The sequence below is a fragment of the Sciurus vulgaris genome, assembly GCF_902686455.1.
Source record: "Sciurus vulgaris genome assembly, chromosome: 13".
NCBI classification, from domain to species: Eukaryota; Metazoa; Chordata; class Mammalia; order Rodentia; family Sciuridae; genus Sciurus; species Sciurus vulgaris.
Window position 1 is genome coordinate 75,650,968 of NC_136474.1, and position 19,260 is coordinate 75,670,227.

Below are 19,260 nucleotides of genomic sequence, written 5' to 3' on the forward strand. Positions count from 1 at the left end.
GTTCAGCGGCTCTCAGCCTCCCTGAGAATCACCTTGTTCTTCCCCCAGTGTTGTTTGCAGCTTGGGACTTATTTATTTTTCAGGCACTATCATCTGTAATTGAAAACCTTTAGAAATCCATTTTTTATCATGCCTCTGGAAGGAACATATGTTCTATTTTGCCAGCTGTCCAAGTTGCTAAGACTTTCCCCCTGCTGGTTGGGAAAACAGGTTCCACTTTAGACAGCTCCAATGAATCAAGATGTACACAAACTTGATTTTAAAGGTGTTTCCTGCCTTGTTAACCCAATCATTATAAGACAAAGGCACAGTTGGATCGTTTCTATGTTGGCAACAAGCATTAGCTTTCTTCTAAGGGTGATTTGCCACTTCAGGCATAATTAGGCCACTTAAACACTTATCTTTGCTAGTCAATGGACTGGGAAGTGTGTATCCTTATCAGGAGTGATGTGGTTCAAAGGAAACCTCAACTCTAAAGGGGGCACATTTCAGGGAGGTAGATCCTACCGGGTTGCTGCATCTTTTAATCTCTAGACCTTACCAGCAGCCTGCTTTATGGAACCCCTAGGAGTTATCATCTCTAAACACTCTTTCCCTTCCTCATTAAGTGAGTTTTGGTTGATGTTCTTACTTTTTAATTTTTTGGTGGGGGGTGAGGTGGATGGATATGCAATCTCCTTTTATAAATTCATGAAGCACCAGATCCTGAGAAGGAGTTATTTAAAAAGGGACGCAGTGTGTAGTTGGGGGTAAATGGCAGGAGACCCAGACATCGTGGCACCCACCCAGCCACACGGTGTAGCTCAGGTCCAGGGAGAACGATGCTGGGGGATGAGGGGCTTAGCTAGTTTCTCCTGTGACAGTGAAGCCATAGTGAGTGGACCTGGGGAGAAGGGATTCCCATCGTGGCCTCCTTTGATGTCCTGGGGATAGGCCAACTCACTTCTGTCGTGGTGAAGTAAAGATACAACCCTGCCTTGCTCGGATTACACAAAATGTTTTCATAAGTGTATAAAAACAGGCAGTGGGGAGATTCCACTGAGATAACAGATTTGGAAATGACAGTTTCTGATAATTAAATGGGCAAAGGACAAGGATTTTTTTTTCTTTGTCTTTTTTTGTGAGTTCGCTTGACTTGCATGAAAAGAACATAGGTATTAGAATTGGACCTGCCAAAAAAATAACAGAATGAATCAAACACCATTTCCCTATGTACACATATGATTACACAAATGGTATGCCTCTACTTCATGTACAAACAGAGAAACAAGTTGTACCCCATTTGTTTACAATAAACAACAACAAAAAAAAAGAATTGGACCTGCCAGTTTTGAATCCTAGTTCTGCTAAACACTCTTTATCTATGAAATAGTGGTATCTCTTCCATGAGGTTAACACGATCACTTGAAAAATTCTACCCCTTTTAGCATTTCTGGACTTGTTACATGCAATTTTTTTCTGATATCTCCTTGCCTTTGTGTGTTTTGATGGCAATGCAGATCTATCAGCTCGTACACCTAGATTTACACCTTCCTTTATAGCACCTAGATGTTAGGTTGTTGATTCGTAAGAGAATATTGATTTTTGAAATTTCTATGTTTCTGATTACTCTTTCTTTGCTGTCTGGCATATAAAATTATCTTATCATGTAATCTTTTTGAAGACATTTTTAGCAACAATCAGTGATCCTAATGTTAATTAAAATAGAACAGTAAGTTAAAACCACTACCAGATACCACCACACACACCCACCAGATGTAAAAACAAAAGCAAACACAGACTCCCATCCAAACACATACACACTGAAAACCAACTTACCAAACAAAAGATAAAAACAGATCTGACAACACATTGGTAAGGATGCAGAACAGCTGGAATTTGCATACATTGCTGGTGGGAGTTAAATTGGCACAACCATTTTGAAAAATTGTTACATACTGCTAAGGAAGCTGAACATACAACTGGTGACCCAAAAATCAGTACATAAATGCACCAAATAAACCATGATACTCCTGTCAGCTTTAATTATGATAAGCATAAATTGGTAACCATCCGACGTCCATTAGTAGCAGAATGGTAAGGCCAATCGTGTTGTAGCTATGTAATGGAATACTACACAGCATTGAAGGGGGACATCGGAGGGCTTCTTGATCTGAGAGTTGGTTATATGGGAGAACTTATTTTGATAAAAATCATAAAGTTGTACACTTAAGGTCTCAGCATAAATGTACTGTGTGAGTCAATGTTTACTAAACACCATTTTTTATTTTATTTTATGAGTTCAGAAATCCAACAATGCAGACAAAAGAAAATGCTGCTTTTCTACAGTACTCATATAGTCATGCATTTGTTTTCTTTGAGTTATAGTTCATAAATAAAATGAAAAGACACTAAATGTATAATTAAGTAAATGTTGATTCATGTATACATCCAGGTAGTCAGAACCCCAACCAAAATAGTGGTCATTTCTGTTACTGCTTCATATTTCTCTGTGCTTCTTTCCAGGCAGTAGCCCTCCTCCTGTCCCTAGAGAAAATCAACTGTCCTTGATTATATCACATTGGGTAGTTGTATTTGTCTTTGAGCATCATTTAAATAGAATAGTGCAGTTCACATATATATAGTTTTTTTTCACTTGGCACGTTTTTTATATTCAGTCCAGTTGTTGAATGTACTAGTAGTTATTTTTTTAAATTAATATGCCACGATTTAATTATTCATTTCTGTTGTTGAATTTGGGGTTGTTTCCAGTTTGGAGTTACTCTGAAGAAAGTCGCTCAAAATTCTTGCATAGATTTTTCTTAGAATATGTGGTCTAAGAAATCTTTGTTTATGTCCAGTTTATATAGTTTCTTATATTTTCTTTCAGAAAATTTTAGAAAACTTTTTCATTTTTATGTTTACAGCAATGACCTATCACATTCTTTTTTATGTATAGTGTAACATGAAGGTTATTATTATTATTATTTTTCTGGTTGTCCAGTTAGGTCAGATCTGTTTGTTGAGCAGAACCTTTTCTTCCCCCATTGGATGACTTGGCCATCGTCTATTGAAAATCAACCAGCTGTAAGTACGTAGGTCTGTTTCTGAACTTTCTATTCTGTTCTGCTGATCTCTGCACTTATTTTTTATGCCAAAACACACTGTCTTAATTACTTTCACTTTAAGTCTTGAAATCATGTAGTGGATATTCATTCATTTATCTTTAGCTGATACTAATACACTTATGAACTTCTTGACAGGGGAAAAAAACTGCACCTTGTGTCCTGGATGGTAACTTGATTTTATGTTTGATTAGAAATAATCAGATTTCAGAAACATTTCAGGGTGATAGATGTTAAAATGCAGAGGGATCGCTGCTATACAATACATTTTTGCTACCTGGGGTAGCAAAAAAAAACCTGGGGTGCTTAATCACTGAACTATATCCCAGGCCTTTTAAATTTTTTTTCTTTTTAATTTTGAGATAGGGTCTTGCTAAGTTGCTTAGGGCCTTCCTAAGTTGCTGAGGCTGGCTATGAATTTGTGATCCTCCTGGTTCAGCCTTCCAAGCTGCTGGGATTACAGGTGTATGCCACCATGCCCAGTTATAATACAATTTTAATACTGCTCATCAAATGAATTGCTTATGGCTTTGTCAACATTTCTGCTCTTACTTTGAGGATGCTTCTGAATTCCTTTGAAAGATTTTCCAGCTGATTAATAAAACCTGGGGATGGGGGCAAAGTAACAGTATCTCTGCTGCTCTTGATGATGTCATGGAGGGCTATGATACTGGAACTGTCACAGCATCTGACAATCAGGAGGTGGTTTACACTGCACCCAGAGTGCAGAGAAGGAAGAAAACTGAGTCCTCAGAGAAACGATGGATCTAAAAGCATGTCCTAATCCATCTCCAGGCTTCCGGTTATGGGAGCTCATACCTTTTGTTTATTGTTCAAACCATTTGAATTGGGTTTTCTTTTACTTGCTTCCCAAAGCATGCTACCTGATAAAATCATGTCACATTTTGGCACCTCTTCAGTGGGCTAATTACTCATAGTGAGAACATTAAATAAACATGGCGTTAGGTTAAGAACCAGTGTGTGAGCCAAGGTGTAATTTATTGATGAACTTTAGTCATGGAGATATATGATTCTAAAATGGATCATCCTTTATAAAGGATGATCAAAATTGGGTGAAGTTTATAGTGCTGTGTCTTGGGACACAGCTGCCTATGACCCACGTAGCTGCAGATGAATTGGAAGGATATGGAGATCAAGTGAAACAAAACAACTACAGACCCTAGAAGTCCAGAATCATATGCTTCTCTGCCTGAAGAACCTCTCCAAGTTCAGGAAGGCTGAGCTTGCAAGGGAAGCCAAGTGCTCATGGGCCGAGGGACATGAGAGCAAGGTGGGACCAGGCAGTGGCATAGGAGGGGCTTACAGACTGCAGGCAAGTTGGGGCTCAGAGTTGCTTTTGCAAAGAACTTTTTCTATCAGTTATTCACATCAAAGTATACAGGTAGAACGGTGGCTGTGGAGTTATTTTCTAGCTCTGGTGCTGGGACTAAGGCCAGGCCAGTTTTCCTGCCTTGGGCTGAGAAACCCATGGTCATTAAAAGCAAGCCAACCTCAAAATCTATAGCTACTTTATTTTTAAATGAAGTCATTATTTCAAGTCAAAAGTGCATAAAGAATTTCTGAAGAGTTTCCAAGGCAGAGAATTTCAATTCTGGTTGGTTTGAGAACAGAGGTAGTCTTTCAGTTTTCAATTTCATCGGAGGTGATGCTCCATAATTTGAACTTCTGATGCTGAAAATTGAACTGAAAATGAGACTTTTCTGTAGTTCAGCCCCTGCTGCCTTGTTGACATTATTATCATTACTACTAGGTTATCCTGTCCAGGTTGGAGATGGAAGGAGGCCCTGTCCTGGCCTTGAAGGTTCACAGTCAGAACCCCAGGAAACATCTTTTCGGAATAACCTGTGCATGGTGGGGAATAGGGTCTTCCACTGATTTGAATCATGGTCTTTTCCACACTCAAGCTCAGGGCCTTTTTTTTTTTTTTTGCTGAATTTACGCATTTTTATTCCTCTAACGGGGAAGGGTTCAACCTGCAATGGAGGCACCAGCTGCATGGAGTTCACAGATTGAATTTTTGGGTTCCCTTTAAACAGGCAGGGCTGGAAGTTTACCGGAGACTGTTTTTCTTGCTAACATGTCATTCTGGTCCTCCTTTTGATTAATTCGTTTACATATTTACAGGAGATTCTGGAAAAATAATGTGAAAGACTAGTTGCTTGCAACTCATGTTTATCCTACCATGAGATGAACTGAGGTTTATGATAACTTTTAAATAATGCATCTCTCACACATCTGAGAAAGGAAAAAGACCTATGCTCTCCTGTGTGTTTGGGTGGAAGGGTGTGGCCCTCAGAATAAAGCTTTTTCTGCTGTCCTTGAGCACATTTGTTCACATAAAAAATACTGTGAGCTTTAAAAATAAATTCAGGCCTGCATCTAACTCATCACAGAAAATTGTACAAAAGCCTTTAGCCCCAAAGTGTGTGTGGGTCCATGGAGGTAGGTGGCCGATCATTGCTCAGAGTCCATTCATGTCACATTGCTGTAGCCATTTGTAGAGTAGCAAGTGAAGTCATAACATGCTACATATTGATAACATTGAATAGTACATCATTTTCCCCCTTATTGTAAATGTGGGGGCATTTCTGGTTGAAATGTATTCTCTAATAGGAAGTGGGATTTATTTTTCAATATCATTGTGTGACATATTTAAAAACATTGAATCATAAGTTCCATGGCCTTTACTCCACCTTTGGGAAAATATTAAGATGTTTTTATAACTCATTTTATATGTCAGGATAATGGAGAGAAAGCAAATTAAAAAAACCAGAAAATATTGTGAGAGGGGGAGTCAGAAGAGAATGCTATTCTTTAAGAGGGTTTGTGGGAAAGAAAAGAGATTCTGGAGGAACAGTAGCCACATAGAGTGGGACTCTGAGGACATAAATGGGAAAAATATCATGTTTAGTATGTTTTTCTTTGTGCCAGGCAATTTATTTTTACTTTTTAAGTCTTCAGAAAAGATCCAATCAAATTTTCCTTTTGCCACTGAGAATAGCATGGCCTAGTTTTTATATATATATATGAATATTTATTCTGCTTCAAACAAAAATGTTTCTTTCACTTGTCTTTCAAGCTTCCAGATCAATTATTGAAAGGTTTTTCCAAATGATTCCCTGTTCTTATTCTACTGTGTGGCAGAGTTCTGGGGCTTAGTGAAGGTCTGGACAAGGACCTGTGGCCCAGATCTGGCTAATGAGACATGAGATAACCCTATTGAAGACTCTGGGCAAGTGTCCCCCTGATAAAAGGACAGGGTAGTCCACAATGAGGAGGTCTCTTTCTGACCGGCTGCCTCTGTGCTTCTGCTTTGTAATGGCATTGTGATAGCTTGTGACCAGGAAGTGTTCCCCTAGGGGAAGAAAGATGGTCTGGAGATGGCAGAAAGGAAGGATGGATAGACTTGGGTCCTTTATGACTGTTGGGCCATTGAATTCTGCCTTGGGGCTAAGGGTTCAAACCTTCCAAGTGCTGTTTCTAAGTGGTACATGTCTCTGTTTTTTCCTTGCTTTTGTTAATCAGCAATAAATACCCTCATGATTGAGCTACTGGTATTTAACTCTGATACGCAGCCAAAGGCATTTCTAACTGGCACAAAACACATTTAAAACTTCTGCCATTCATAAGGTGCAACCAAACAAAACAGAAATAAATTGGAAGCGTGAGCTTGTAGAACACCACTACTGTCATCTGTAACATCTGATTTCCAATGTCTGTGTTCCTCAGAGCCATGTGGCTCCGCTGATTGACTTTGTAACAGGCAAATGTCATAATTTAACTCAAAGTATAAATTTTAATTAGTAAAATTTAGCAATTTGTCTGTTTTACATTTTGGTATCCCAATTAAGATTTCATTTGAAACAGCTAAACTAACTAAAAATCATAGCATAAGCCAAAGGGAAGTAGGGTATTTGAATGTTTGTGTGCACGTGCACGAGCTTATCACTACACTCATCTCATCATTTAAATTTATCTTTACGTTTAAGTTTTATTTTTGCACTGCTGGTGATTGAACCCAGGGTCTCATGCATGCTAGGCAGGCTCCCTACCACTGGGCTGCGCCCCCAGCCCACGCTAACCCCTCCTAGGTGCCATCCACTGCTGTAGATGCTGGAGATTGAAAGCCAGCTTCTTTGCTTCTCCATTTTGGTGAGAGGCACCACAGTTCAACCAGGTACTCAGGCTGAAAACCATGCTGGCTTCTGTGAGTCATACCTTTTAGTACATCCTGCATGTGGATCCATCAGCATATCATCTGGGGTCTACTGTTGCTGCATGACCTAATCACATTCTCTTATGACATTCTCCCTTACTCCCACCCTAGCTCCAGCCACGATCATTCCCACACTTGTCCTCTCTGTGCCTTCTTCTGCATGTGGTCATAAGAATGTGTTAAGAAAAATAACCGGGTGCAGTGGGCGCATGCCTGTATTCCCAGCAGGTCTGGAGGCTGAGGCAGGAGTTTCGTGAGTTCAAAGCCAGCCTCGGCAACAGTGAGGCGCTAAGCAACTCAGTGAGACCCTGTCTCTAAATAAAATACAAAATAGGGCTGGGGATGTGGCTCAGTGGTGGAGTGCCCCCTGAGTTCGATCCCTGGTACCTCACCCCTGCCACCAAAAAAGAGGAGGTCATGCTATTCTTTTTAAGCTTTTCCATGGCTTTACATTACTAATTTAAAAAACAGATCCAAAGTCCCATCCTTAGCATATAAACTGTCTTTATGATGTGGTACCAAATACTTCTCAGGTCACTTCCTCCCTTGCTGTTCTGCATTCCATTCAGTCCAGCTGTTCCAGCCTCCCTGCTGAGGGCCGTGTGTACTAGGAGCGTTCCTTCCCGAGTAACCATGGACTCATCTCCCTCCACTCAGGTCTCTGCTGTCACCCCAGGGTGGTCTTCCCCTGACTGCCTACCGTCTTCTCTAGCTCCTTACACTGTATTGCAGCCCCTCGAAGAGTTTGGAGTCCATTTCCCACATTTGAACATTTGCTCCAGTAGGGCACAGACTCTGCTGTTAGGATGAATCGAATGGGTGAATGAATGACCTCTGGACAAGATGCACTCTTCTCTCTGGTCCTGGTTCTGCCATGACTGGTGATGTCTTCCAGGCGTTTTTACTCTGCATCTCCTGTTTGCATCTGTGAAGTAAAGGGAAATTTCAGGCCTTGAGATTTTTCAGGGCATCCTGTTGTCTCCGCCCGTTCTCGCTGCTTGGGTGGCTTCTGACTTTGTGCATCTGGACAGCCTGTTGTCAGGATGGGAAGGTGGCCTGTGTGCAGGTGCTGAGTAAGGCAGGTATCTCTCTCCTGGTCCTTACAAAGAAAACCCAGCTCAGGCAGCCTGGGGCAAGCAAGCCTGTGAAGTCAGCAAGGTCCTCTGCTGGACCATCCTTCACCACCCTCCTGCCCCTGCTGACCTTCTTCCTCCCAGGAACATAATGGAATCCTGATACCCTTATGCGCTCATCCTAAGAGGAGGGCTTAGAAAACCGAGCTCATTCATAAGGACGCAGGATAGGCCGGATTTGCTTATTTTTCAGGCATATTTTTGGTGGCTTGTGAGAAAAGCAGTCTCTTGGGTCCCTGAAGCCATGCACATCTCTTCCCATCTCTGGCTCTTTGGCAGCCGTGAGAGTTTGGACAGCCACCACTACCTTTCTCAGTCTCAGTTCTTCCACTGGAAAAATGTGACTGCTAAGACCCATCGTGTGTCACTGTCTTGCCTGTTAGATGAAATGGTGCATCAAAGGTACCCAACACAGGGCACAGAGCAGTGTCCCGATAGAAAATGACCGCAGAGGGGAGGTGGCGTAGAGCCCCGCCATGCTGTGGCCCACTTTGCCTCTCTGTCATCCTTTACATCCACTCTGGGCGCCATTTCTGTTTCAATCAGTGGCCAGTTTTGCTTATGAGCTTGGATTGGGAACAGCTAGAAATGAGGCTGAGCTAAATAGAGAGCAATAGCTAAAACTCCAGTGCATTCAGGTACCGGGACCCACTTCAGCAGAGCCTGCCGCCTGGGCAGTGAGCGGCACTGATGCTGTCAGGCTGGAGAAGCTGTGGAGCGAGTCTACAGCTGGGCTTCTTCCTCCCGCTCGCCATCAAATCTTCCTTCTGGGCTGGGGTGAGCTGCAGGATGGGGGCTGGCCTGGCCGGCATGTCCCCAGCTCTAATTGGCCCCACCTCCTCACAGCTGACTCCCCTCCCTCCCTGGCAGCAGGGGCGAGGTGAGGTGGGAGGCCAGCATACTCCTGGATGGTGACGTGTGTCCGGCACCGAGCAATGGGACAGAAGGTGTGCTCAGCTCCTCTTCACCTTTCATGGTCAGAGCTCCTTCACAGGCACGTGTGTCCAGGGGTGTGGCGGTGGTGGTGGAGGAGGAAGAGGGCTGGGCCTGGAGACAGGTGGAGTCCCGTCAATACCTCTGCTTGATGATGGAGTCTGTCAGTGAAGGAAAACCTGTGTTCGAAGTCTGGGAATCCATAGCTCCTGTCTGCAGGTGGGCAAAGTTGTCTTGTTTACCTGGCAGAACCAATTTTAGAGCCTGTGGCAACAAAGGTTTTAGGGGTGAGTTACTCTGAGCTATTGAATTCAGACTAAGCAAGAGGAGGTTCCTTGCTGTCCCAAAAAAGGGGAGTCTGTTTTGGAACCAAAATGAGGGGTCTGGATTCCAGCCCAAGGAGAGTGGCAGAAAGGAGCCTAACATGTCCATCTCATTTCTACCTCAGGACCTTCGCACGTGTTCTCCTGGGAATGCTTTCCCTCCTAAATCTGCATGGCTTCTTCCTCCCTTCACTCGGGTCTTGCCCTTGGAACACCTTACCAGTGAGACTAGATTGGAGCCCCTCTCTCCAAATATCAAATATCCCTCTTCAATCCCACCTCCTGTCGGGTCTCCAAGTATTTACTTGGTATGTGCAACATGACTCTGAGGTTCAAAGTCACTATTTGGTAAATGAAAGAACAAAATTTTCCCCTAGGAATTTCTCCATTCATGAATACGCCTGCTTGGCGGTCTATTTCCAGAGTATAGGTAGAGGTCTGAATTCAGGGATAAAGGCAATACCTAACAATTCATTGGCTGGAGCTCTTATTTGGCATGAGGGACCATGCTAAGACGGCCTGTCGGGTGAGACATGCTCCCGTGGTGACCTCACATTGTTTATCATAAGGTGTTTAGAGATCTCCCCTGGAGACCCATCTGTGTGGCTAAATGTAGGAATTTCTGTGATTAACTTAGTGTGAAAGAAGCCACACTCATCATTTTTTTAATTCTAATTTTCTATAAGCAAAATGATGATGCGTGCAGTTCATCATCAGTGGGACAAGGTTCACTCACTTTGCAAGAAACACATGGCGGCCCCAGGTGGAGTGGGGGCTTCTCGCTTCAACTGCCCAGGTGCATTTTTGATTAAAGAATTTAAAAAAGAAAAGCTGTAGACATGCTGCTTGCTGTGGCTGGGTCTTACCAGAGGCGGGCAGTTTCCAGGTAACTGAAGTAATCACTGTGAGACTGTTTCTGTTTGGAAGAGAAGAAAAACAGCCACCTGGACATGGCCATGTCTTTCATGGATCGGTTATGAAGCTGTGGCTGGCTGACCACAGTCAAGTACCGGCAGTCTTGTTCATTGACTCAAAAGATATGTGCTGATCTCTGAAGATCTTCTCGGAGTGGGGCTTTGGAAGAGACAGACCGCCCTGCCCTCGTGGGTCGTCCGTTCTAGTCGGGGAGACCAAGAAGATTAAAATAAGGGAGGTACACAATGTGTTAGAAGGTGACGCCTGTCAGGTGACATTCGGGCGAAGGTTAAAGGAGGTGGGGGGAGAGCAAGAGGAGGGGCACACTGAGCAGAAGGAGTGGACAGCGGAAGGTGCCGGGTATGTTGGGAGATATGCAAGAGACCAGTGTGGCTGGACCCTGGTGGGCCAGCGAGGCAGCGGGTAGGACAGGAGCCAGGCAGAGAGGGGTGCCTGGCAGAGGACCTCTGTACTTCTTGCTGTGAGAAACCTAAAGCCAGCGCAGGGCTTCACCCTCTGATTCACAGTTTCAGAGAATTCCCAGACTGGATTGTTTGGCAGCCCTGTGTTAATTTGGTCCAAATATTCAAATCCAAAACAGGTCTTGCAGGGCAAGGTTGGCTGTAGGTGTCGCGGGGACTTGGGCTCAGTTCCCTGTGGGTGTTACTAATGCTCACCAGTCCTTAAAGCGTCTGTTGTTTTACTTTCAGGAATGTCAAAGGTCAAAACTTAGGGGAAAGGGTTAGAAGCTCTGGGGTTATTTTTCCTCCCAAGGTCCAGATTCTTCACCGCCCACTCTTTCTTCACTTCCCTGATTGGAGAGAAACAGCAGAACTGGGAAGGGGGTCCGGGAGGTTCAGCCTGGCATATTCGAGCTAGTGCCCTGCTGGATGATCCTGGTCACAGCAGATGCCACCCCAAGGGTCATATCCGAAGATCTCCTATGTCGTTCTTCCAGACCATCTGTATGGATGCCAAATTGATGTTTGATGGTCTGTGAGCAGGGTTTCTATAAACCCCGGGGCAGTTTGTCTATAAGGGGTTTCTGATTCATTTTAAAATTTGAGAAACAGCCTGGGAGATGGGGCTAGGAAGAAAAACATTAGACTTTCTGAGTGTTTTGATTTGGCATGGAGACAGGAAAGTAACAAGTGCTGGACAGACCTTTTCCACCAGTGTGGTGGGGCAGGATGGCACACCTCCGATATTCTCAGTGAGACAGAGAAAGTGTGTAAAGGCTCATGGAGATGGGTGTGCTAGTGCATGTGGGTCCCGGGAGACTGGCTCACCCACGCTGTGTCTGTCCCCACAGAGGGCCCCAAGGCACACCCTTTACCTGGCTGTGAGAGACACATTTGTGAGGGGAGCCCTAGCATCTCTGGGGAGCTCTGAGCTGGCTCTTCTCTGTGGACCAGGAATGGCAGTGAGAACAGCTGCCATTGGACTGGACTCCCTGGCGTCAGCAGGGATGGGACCTGCTGGCAGAGAGCAAGAAGCATCCTTCATCCGTGAAAAGCAGGGCAAGCACGGTCACTATAAGGGTTATTAGCTGAAGTTGTCGTCAGAATACCCTGACACTTGGAGATCATGGTGCTGGCTGTCAATCATATTCCTTGGGCAGAAACAGCTGGGCAGCCAAGAAAGCCCCACCTGTTTTGCGTAGATGGAAGAGCTCCCCTTCTGGCCAGTAGAATCACCATAACAGGAGATCACAGCCCTCAACTGACTCCAAGACTCAGGCCAGCTCCCAGACCCAGTCCTTCTAGAATGAAGGGCAGTGTGGGCCTCCTTAAGGACATCCTCCTTAAGGATAAAAATGTATGGTGTCATTTTTCCTCCTAACCTTCCCGAAGGCACCTGTGGCTGCTTATGAGGGTGGTTTGCACAGGCACAGGGAATATAACTAGGGTCTGGGAAATTACTGAATGCTGAGATCCAGAAGTCCACTATAGTCCACCAAGTAGGTGATGAATGGAGTTTGAATTTGCTTTGTATCATAGTTGGCCTGGAGTGGTTCTCACATCCACCCTATGGTTATTATTCCAGCTCCAGAAATTGTAGTTGGAAAAAAAATATGTATATAGGCTGAGTTTCTACATCAGTTGGACTCCCTTAACCTGTCCTGTTTCAGGTTCCCAAATGTCAAGTGCTTAGGCGACTTCCTGTACACAGACACACAGACATGCCTGTCTCTCCACGCTGTGTGTAAAGAGGGTGGACCGCCCTGGCCATCAGCTGCTTGTCCCTGAGGCAGAGCAGGCCACAGAGCCAGGGATGATGATGTTATAGACCATGACCAGAGAGTGGAAGACAGGGAAGAGAAAACGGGTCCCTGTCCTGTGATGGCTTCGGTGTGTGTCTCTGGGCAAGCTCCTTGTCTTTCTGAGTCTTGGTTTTCTCATCTTCAGGAGGAGAGTTTGGACTAGAAATAAGTGCTTCTTGACCTTGGCTGTGCATTGGAATAACACAGGGAATTAAAAAAAAAAAAAAAAAAATCCCCAGAGTGGAGACTGATTTAATTGGTTCAGGGTAGGGGCCAAGCACTGATGTTTGTAAGGTCTCCCCTGGTGATCCAAATGTGCCTTCAGGGATGAGCCCTTCCAGCTGAAGTCATCCCCAAAGTCCCTTCCAGCTCCAACTGGCAGAGTCTACAAGATATTTCTTCACTGAGAGCGAGAAATAGAGACTGATATATTTGAAGTTAAGGTTTCAAAGGGCCTTCAGAGGAGAAAAACCTGAAAAACCTCTATTTCCAAAATTAAAATCCTCAACAGTTATTTTTTTTAGCGAAGAAATTTCGTCAAAACAGAGAGAAACTGGGCTGAGGAATGGTCCTGCTAGATAGTCTGATGTTGGTCCACAATTTTTATGTTGAAGTCTAATACCTAATACATGCTATCAGGGGTAGGGGCTTTGAGCCACACCCTCATGAATGCGATTGGTGCTCTTGTAAAGAGGCTTGAGTGAGCCCCGCGCCCTTTCTGCCATGTGAGTATATATAGAAGGTGTCAACTGTGACGAACGGGAACTCACCAGACCCCAAATCTGTTGGCTCCTTGGTCTGGGACTTGCACCTACCAGAACTGGGAACCATTCTGGTCTTTGTCAACGACCCAGCTTATTGTGTTTTGTTGTAGCAGCCTGAACAGACCAAGAAAAGACCAGAGTCGTTTCAGCCATTTTAATGATGTTATAGAGGGGTCCAAAGATTTGTTCACAGTGCCTGCATCCTGGACACCTGGCAAAATCCACCCCTTGCTGCACCCCTGACGTCATTCAGTATTCCCCTTTCCCCAGGGTTTCACCTTCTTCAGTTTTAGTTACCCATGGTCAACCATGGTCCAAAAACATTAAATGAAAAATTTCAGAAATAAACAATCCATCAGTTTTAAATTACACGCTGTGCTGAGCAGCATGATGAAACCCAGTCCGTCCCGCTGCACCCCCCAGGGATGTGAAGCATCTCTTTGTCCAACATATTCTTGCTGCATACACTGCCACCCCCATTAGTCACTTAGTAGTCATTGTGGTTATCAAAGCACTGTGATATTACGGTGCTTGAGTTCAAGTAGCCCTTGTTTTACTTAATGATGACCCAGAGCTCAAGAGTAGTAATGATGTCAATTTTATTATCGTGTGTTGTTATGGTTATTATTTATTATTAGCAATCTCTTCTGTGTCTATGTATAAATTGAACTTTATCAGAGGTACATATATAGAGGACAGGCACAGTATATGTAGGGTTCAGTAAAACCCCTGATTTCAGGCTTTTCAGAAGGGTCTTGAGACTTGTCCTCCATGGATAAGAGGGGGCTTTTGTATTATAGAGTATATGGAAAGAAACACCTGTCCCTTCTGCTTACTGATGGGGGCTCTCACTTCTGAGTCTCACTCTTGCCTTTGTCTAGGCTGGTCTTTGATGAATGATTGTTCCCATCCTGGGAACGGTGAGACTGGTTCTCTACTAAGACTACCTGAACCACAAACTAGCTGTGTGACCTTGAAGAGGTCCCCCTTTCTTTCTGGGCATCAGTTTCCTCATCGGCCAAGTGTGCAACTCTAAGCTGTTTTCCAGATGAAATGCTCTGTCAGTGTACTTTTATGAAACTGCTGATCCATCTGGAGACTTATTGAGACAAAATGGACCCCCAGCTGTTGCAAACTGATTGTGCTCACTGATACCAGAAGTGGGTTTGTGGGAAGCATCTTTCCAACCCAGTACACTCAAAAGAATGATGTTTTTCAACCTGCCCAGTCAAGGACCCAGCTTTGAAGCACTTAGAGCGAGGGCTGCTAGATGGCGCTGTTTCCCCAGATTTCCGTGGACTCTACCTTTCAGCAGATGGCTGTTGGAGAATTAACAATTAACGTCCACTGTATCAGCCAAAGTCTGCGGAAAAAAAATTATACTCCAGAAACTACGGAGGGCTGAGATTGCTCAAAGACTTTCTACTGCCAGTTTGGTCCTCTGCTGGCCAAAAATGTAATCATACACAACCCAGCTTGTCCCCAATTGGTCTCACAAATAAGAGACTTTCATAAAAAGGGTAAATAGGAAATATTATAATAAATGACTCTCATGATTATTTCCTACCTAATTATGCTTTATTCTCAAAGTTTTTCTGCATATTACAGTTAGAAAACAATGGTTGCTATGCTAGAGAGTGACTATATATATGGTGAAACCCATTTTGATGTTAGTCTGGTTTGGAAGAGTTTAGGAAAGGAAAGCGCCAGGAGAGACCCACCGACAGCTTTCCCACACCCACCTGGTTACTTATGGGGTATCCTAAGTGGATGTGCAAGGGCTGTAAAGGCAGCAGATTTCTTGAGTTTTCCTAACCTTTGTTTTTCTATAAGGGCACTTGAGTCAAGAACTTAAACGCCGAAGATATTATTCTTATTGTCAAAAGGCAAAGAGGTCCTTGGTCTTACAAGAGAGTTAGAGAAGCCCATGAAAGAAAAGGGCAAAGAGGCTGTGTGTGGTCCATTCTCAACTCTGCTTCTTGCATTTCCCTCCTTAGTGTTTGTGACCTTCAGTATCACTGTTTCTGTTTGTGCCCAGCTAGGATGCTGAAAGGTAAACTCCTCATGATGTCAGAACTTTGGGGGAGCAGGCACTGTAGGGTCTGCCTCCCTGAACCCCCTCTGGTCTGTTTTACTTGTGGATCCAGCCATATTGGGGAAGCAAGGCTGTGGCTGCTGGGTGACAAGCTGAGCTGTGAGGTTCTCTTGCAGGCATTGGCTGCGCTTGAGATAGGAACCTGCCCTGCCATGGCATTCCCCCCGTCCCCACTTCTCCCTGCCTAGAAGCAGCAATCTGTCAAGGTTAAATCATTAGCTGCTGCACCCTCACTCTGCCATGCTCTTTGCAGCTCACTTTTGTAGGCTGTGGAGACTGTAAAAATGAAATGCGTGCACGTTTCCTTTCTGCTTAAAATTTGCCTCTTGTGAATTCATGGTGTGCATTGTTTAGACTTAGAAAAAATGTTCCCAGTGCCAACTCCTCTGGTGTGCATCTAAAAAGAAAAACATTTTCAATCAGCAGCATCAACAACCCAGACCCCAGGCTGGTGCAGGAGAAGGATTTGAGTGTGGGGGTCGGTGTCCTGCTGGGGAGTAGAGCATCTCCCCTCCTGGCCGAGAAAGCCAAGGTCCCTTGACCCAAGGTGCCAATTACCATTTCCACCCTTCTCCCCCCACAGCCCAGAGGCAGCTGGAAAGGAAGCCGCACACTGGGACTTCCCAGAGTGTCTGCTGGCTCCCCAAGGCTTCCAGGCATCTGCTCATCTGGTGAGACCTCCAGAGCAGGGGGCCTAATTAGGCGTCATCTGGCCACCTGAGAAGGCTCAGTGGGCCTCCCCCATCTTCCCCCTCCTCCAGGCAGGACTCTGCTCTGCCAGCTGCAGATCTCTGGAGTTTGGTTTAGCAGCTGCCCTGGTTCATTATTCGATAGCAGTGTCCCCAGGTGGTTGTCTCAGACCAGAGGGGAGGTAGGGGCTAGGGGACATAAAGGAACAGGCGGGAACAATTTGAGGGTAGCAGGAGAGCAGCAGTCTGAGGGAGAGAAAGCAGAGGGCAGAGTTGGAGGAACCTTGCAGTTCATGCCTGCTGAGTTGAAAGATGAGGACGGGCTTTCCTGACCTCTAGCAGGAGAGACGACCCATAGGCGGGCCACCGGCCCTCACAGACACACCTCCCACCACACTGTCTTGCTCTCTACTCCTACCCTTCCTCCCTTTCAGCACCATCCTCTGTCCAGACTTGTACTCCTTCAGGCCAGCCTCGGAGCCTGAATTTGTGTGTGTGAGCCAGTGAGGGTGGCTAGTGTAAGGACTTTAGAGAGAGAATGCTCAACTCAAAGTTATTATTTGCCATTGGAATGTTAGGCCTCCAGGTCTGTGTCTGTTTTATCACGTTTCCACCCTGGTGTCCCCAAGTCAGGGCAGGTGGCTGAGTTGTGCGCTTGCTTGTGGGCAAGTCAGGTCTGCCCACCAATTCTGGGTTTTTCTTTTGTCCTCTGGTTCATCACCTCATGACAAGAGGCAAACAGGAAGAACGTTGGGACAACTTAGGGGGAAGTAGAAAGGAAAGTAAAATCATCTACAAGCAGCTGCATCACTTGGAGGTCCCTGAAATCCTGCTTTGTGAACCCTCACTTTCTATGAAGCTGGACTGAGTCTCTGAAATGCCTAGTTAGACAGTTTTCCCTTTAGCATAATGTAGACTCTTGTTTGAAGCAATAAAGTCAGGATGGGTGTGGGTAGCAGCCCTGGACGAGGTCAGAATGATCACTAGTGTGATTTCTGGTCCTGTTATAGCTATGATGTGTTATCTTGGATCAATCACTGTACTTTCTCTCTGTTCCATCTTGATGTGGAAAATGTTAAGATTATGATTCTTTTACTGCACCAGAAGTTACTATTTTCTGAGAATATTAGAGAATAGGGTTTAATATTTCCATATCTTAGGGAACTGTGCACAAGACAAAATGGCTTTCTCCCCTCCCATACCATAAGTACCATCATGGAATTGAAGGCAGTTTTGTATCAGAAAGGATAACTGGTTGATGGAGAACAGCCGCTTTGAGACTCATCATACATGCCTCAAAACTTGGAAGGGTGGGAGCTGTGCACTAGTTTTTGGCAGCTGTAGCAATAATTGGAAGGGCGGTGAGATTTTCAAGGTGGCAGGAAGATAATCTTCTTAAGGTTCTGGTTCCCTCATAACTGTCTGCTCATCCCTTAAGACTCTGTGGCTGAGATGGGAAGTCTCTGACTGGGATAGCAAAATTCAGAGATTTGGATCTATCAAAGAAGACCTATGAGGATGATCAATTTTCTTCAAACACTAGATCCTATGATTCCATTAGTCTAGTTTTAGTCAGTTTTCTTTCCTCCAAAGGCTCTCTGGATATAAATCCCAGGTACACAGCATAGCCCCAGGCAAAGCAGAGAGAAGTGAGGAAAATCTTCCTCCTTATGGGAATCAGTTTTCAGTTGGGTGCAAAATGGCAGCAGGTTGAATTTCTTCACTCTTAAGGCCTTAGGGTCATTGTTTCAAATTACTCTGGGACCAAGATAGATTCTAGAGCATAATTGTTATTATTTTCTGCAGGTCATTAAACATTCTACCTTTGTCCTACAACTTCAAATGAAAATGAACAAATCTTTAATGAAATCTGTAGGTATTCCCAGGGGTCTATTGGCTTCTGAGAGTTGATTTGTCCTGGCTCATCACACTGGTGTGACAATACCCCTCTCTGGTGTCGCTGGAATGGAAACCCATCCTCTGCTTGACTACCCCTTAACAGAAATAGCCCAGTGCCTTCCATGTGGCAGTTCAGATGCTTAGAGGACTGTCCTTTGTTGTGCGCTGAAACCTGTTTTCTGGAAACTTCTGCTCACTAATTCTAGTTCTGCCTTCTGGAACTACAATAGGATAAATATAATCCCCTTTTCAGATGAAAGTGCTTCAGCAGTTGAACTCAGTTATCACATTCCCCAGGTCTTCCTTCGTACAAGATAAACATTCCAAGGAGGACATGCATTCAAAAGCCCTCGCCATTCTACTCTGGACATAATCTGTTTTTTCAGCATTTTCATGATTCATGATCCAGAAAGGAATAAGAAACACTCTCAACATTTCCAACAGAGGACACTAATATAGGCACTTTTTACATTGGTGACAGAAGAACTCAGGGCACAAAAAGACAAACACGACAATCAGAGATTAGTAACTTATGGAAGCAGCAACCGTTCTGAGAAGTGGAGAAGGAACTGGAGGGAGGGTCCCAGATCTTGGAATCACAGCCAGGGCACCAGGACAAAGCCTGACTGGAAGCTAGTTGGTAAGAGACTTGGGGAAATTTGGACTCCAGGGTCCCAGGTCCTCCAGATTGCACAGCTGAGGACACAGAAACAGAATGGTGGCTGGGACAAATACCTTCACAGTGTCCTTTCTGAAATGTAAAGCTAGGAATTAAAGACTGAATTCTCCATGAGATGCCGTAAGGTTGAGCAGTGTGGATATTATTCTCTTACTTGTTTTGACAATAGAGCGTTACTGAAACTCAAATATATGTGACCTAATACACTGGTCTGACTGAGCTTGCA